Source organism: Limulus polyphemus, unplaced genomic scaffold (genome assembly GCF_000517525.1).
Source record: "Limulus polyphemus unplaced genomic scaffold, Limulus_polyphemus-2.1.2 Scaffold783, whole genome shotgun sequence".
NCBI lineage: Eukaryota > Metazoa > Arthropoda > Merostomata > Xiphosura > Limulidae > Limulus > Limulus polyphemus.
In genome coordinates, this window is record NW_013666393.1 from 67,751 (window position 1) to 72,278 (window position 4,528).

Here is a 4,528-nt window from a genome sequence, read left to right on the forward strand (position 1 = left end):
ATTTGCAATTTTTTCTTTTTTTTTACATTTGGCTTTACTCCACTAAACATGCAATATTAATCTTGAAACCAATTCATTAACTGTAGTACTTACAGTGATCTATGTGAGTTGCTATTGCTGTTCGCAAGCCATAATTAAGAAATAATTCAGTTTCTTGTCCGTCATAGTCGATCGAAACCATGTTTTCAATTATTTCATTTTAATTAGATCTCTTTTTACCTTCAGCTGAATTAACTGGAAAATTCGTACGACTTAGCAGGTCTCTGTGTTATTTCATATAACATAGCATAATTTTTAAGGATAAAAAGAGACCTATTGATTCTTCTACGCTGTCCCGTACTCTAAACTAAACTAAACAATTAAATAATTAAAAAACTGAAAGCCAGCCTTTATAATTCACATAATTATCAAGCTTTCTCTTAAACTCATTTAAATTTACTACCTCCACAACAACCAAAGGCAACCCATTCCAGAGACCAACCACCCTGTTAGAAAATTTATATTTGTGTCCCCTAGTCCTGTCATTCTCATCATTAAGTCTGAAAAAAGATGATGCATCAAAACTATCAATTTCATTAACAATCTTAGACACCTTAATCAGATCCTCCCCAAATTTTTTTTTTCAAGAGGAAACAATTTCAGACGCCTTAACCTCTCCTCGTATGACAATCCCTCCATTCCAGGCACCACTCTAGTAGCCCTTCTCTGAATCCTTTCCAATAGTTCAATGTCCTTCTTAAGGTAAGGAGCCCAATACTGAACACAAAACTCCAAATGTGGCCTAACCAATGGTTATGAAAATATAACCTGTTTAACTTATATTCAATGTTTCTGTAGATACAACCTAAAATTCTATTTGTCCTACCACTAGAAACAGCACACTGCTTGGCTGGCTAATGAGACTGATCAACCATTAAACAAAGATCACTTTCTTTCATAACACCATTAAGGTTATTCCCATCCAAATTATACTTATAATTCAAATTATGATAACCCACATGCATTATCTTGCATCTATTACAATTAAAACCCATTTGCCATTTATGTGCTAAACTCATTAAATGATCTAAATCCTTTTGTGAAGCAGCAGCCTCACGGCCAGCAACACCCAAGACCTTGATATCATCAGCAAGTTTAAGTAATATATAGGCCATCCTTTCATCTAAGTTATTGATGTAAACCAAAAAAGAGCAAAGGCCTTAAGACTGAGCCCTGAGGTACCATACTTGTAACATTAATCCAGTTTGCCTGAATTCCATTTATAACAACTCTCTGCTTCCTTCCATCCAGTTGCTCTTCTATCCAATTACTTAACTTATCCCCTATACCAATAGGGATATTTTTTTACAAGCCGTTTATGTAGCACCTTGTCAAATGCTTTCTTAAAATCTAGATACACCAAAGACTAATGTGTAAGACTACTAATTACTGAATTACAGTCTCCAGGTGTCACCTTATTTTACTTAAACACTTAAATATAGTTTTAAATATACACATATTTATCCATTTCTAAAGTAAAATATCCCTAACACCTTTTCACATACACTCTCGCCATCGGTTACACTGTACCGGAAATGAAATGCTTATAACAGCACACAGAGAAATAGACTAAACATTTCCTGGAAAAGCGGATGACCTTCATGACTTCACCAAACTCCCTTTATATATATATATCACTCATTCGATTACAGCACCATTCCCAGTTTGCCCCTGAAGAAGGAAGGTCCACCTTTCGAAAGCACTCGGATTATAGGGGTTTTATTCATTTCTATCAAGACTTCTTGAACCTATGTGTTTTTCTAACATCAGAATTGTTTTTATTATATGTTAATAATATTCCGGATTTATTATCTATCTATTTAAATAAATATATATATATATAGTACAAACATCTGTGTATGTCTATTTGTTCGTTATCAAACTACTCTTAGGTCGATGGGCCAATCTCAACCAAACTTTGTGGGATGATAGTTGAAGAAAAGAAGCATGTTAATGGAGATTAACAACCCCTCCACTTTATTATTTCTGTTATTGAGCATTTATTATCTTTGACGTAACTATTTTTATAGTTAATTAAAAAAATAGAAATATTACAATAGATCTGTCAATTAGTGTTATTAAATATACTGTATGCTGTTACTTTATTTACTTATATGTTTATTTTCTTAAAAAAAAGAAATTAATACCTTCCTGCTAGAATAGAGATACGCTTTGTGCAAGCATTCTTTTTTGTGTGTGGATGTCTACTTTTTGTATATTAGATTGATTGTAGTTAAAATATATTATATTGTTTTGTCTCTGTTCGTTTGTTAATTTCCCGTAAAATTTCTTCCCGAAGAACTTCAGCGATACTTTAAGTCCTTTCTTAAATAAAACTAGTTTATTCTTTTTCAATGCAACTTTGCAATACACAGAATTTCCACAGTCACTTTAACTTAAACACACGCTATAATTCCCAACGATTCATGCACTTTACTTACGACTTGACTCGATTATCTGTCTCTATCTCTTCAATCTGTAATTATTCTCATTCTGATCCATTTTCTGGCGCACTTATATACAAGAACAGAGAGCATGTAGAAAAGACTATAGTTCCCACACACAGACATGATCCTTCTAGAATCTCATGACGTTTTACTAGTGTCACGTGACTTCCGCTGTCGTAACAATATTTAAAACATATTGTATTATCTAGTATGTGAGTAAAATTGAATTGAATTGAAGATCCAATAGGCATTGTCATCTTGAAAGTAAGTTTTGCAGGAATTATAACCACTGCCAGTTGTCTCTTCTCTAGCAGCTCTTTGCCAGGAGAATGGCTTCTGTTTAGAAATAAATGTTCTTCACTCGGAACATTTCAAACTCTGCCGTGTGACCTGTGTCAGAAAGCTAAGCTCATTATTGAAGAAAAGGAATGCAGTCTCTCTCTTCACATGTCCACTTATGCAAAGAGGGAAACAGACTTTCACCAGACATGATCAAGAGTGACAACCTAAGGATAAAATTAAACATAATTCACTACTGGATACGTCCTGCTCACTCTAAACATCTGGCTAAACATAGAAAACTGGTAGTAAAATTAAGTGAAATATATGTCCTATATGACAACCTCTCATCATGAGACAACCAGGTCACCATAAAACGTTACAAATCATATACTTGAACACAATGTTCTCTTGTGGCCTGTTTATCTGATGATGGTGAGTGAAAGGTAGCAATTAAAGTCATTTTCTTCTGAGTTGAATTTTATCCGTGTTTAACCAGCAATAAAAACAATTAAAATTACCTGATTTTATACAAATAAAATGTATTCATTTTATAAGATATAAAGGAGTCATCATCAAGTGTTCTGTCTTAAGACAGGTCTGAAGCACAGTTCTTCCCTCCATTTAGTTCTTGAGCTGCTCTCTTCATCTGTCTACAAGTCCTTCCTTATTGGACATCATATAGCATCATGAACCATTTCCTTTCTCTTGATATTGTCGCATGGAATATCCCCTCAATCACCTCCTTCATCAGGCCATTTCCTCTCAACACATGCCCAATCCAGATTTTCTTCCTCTTTTTTGACTGATGGGGTGAGTCCACGTTCTTCTCCCGTCTGACGTAGAACCTCTTCATTTATCTTTCTCTTAGTCCAACTTATTTCCATAACACTTTGCCAAAGCCACATTTCAACACTTTCTACTCTCTTAATGCCTTCTTTACACGTTGTCACGTCTCGCATGCATACACTGCCACACTCCAGACGTAACTCTTTATTATTCTGCTTTTCAGTTTCCTCTCAAAGTGTTTAGCTAGAAGCTCCTTCTTTCTGAAGGCTTTTTTAGTCATTCCAGTTGCAATTTTCACTTAAAATCTTTAGAAAACCGACCATTTAATGTATTAAGTCTACCTAAGTAGTGAAAATCCTTTATCTCTTCCACCTTTTCCCCTTTGACAGTAATGTTTAGTTTCCTACTTTTTCTCCTTTCATTACTCTAGTCTTTTTCATTTATATTCTCATTTTAAAATATTTTGCTCCTTCATAGTAATTCCGTGACTAAAAGTAGTAGCCCCTTTTCTGTGTTAGCCCGGCGCTGCCTAATCGTCTGCAAATATGCAATATCTCACTATTTATTTTCCAGTCATTATTCCTTTGGTCAGATTTTTCATGTGTTTATTATTGCTTCTACGTAAATATTTAAAAATATTGGTGATAATATGCACTTTTGCATCATCTGATTCACCTTAATTAAGCTATTGTTACGATAGCGGAAGTCACGTGACGCTGGTAACACATGATGAGATGCTAGAAGGATCGGGGAACTTCGCGAACGTCCCAGCGTTTGCTAGACGCCCTCTATTTTAGTATATAAGACGACAGATAAATTGATAACGGATACATAATCGAGTCAAGTCGCAAGTAAAGTGTGTAAATCATTGTGATTATAGCGTGTGTTTAAGTTAAAGTGGCTGTGGAAAGTCTGTGTATTGCAAAGTCGTATTGAGGAAGAGTAAACTAGTTTTATTTAATAAAGGACTTGTA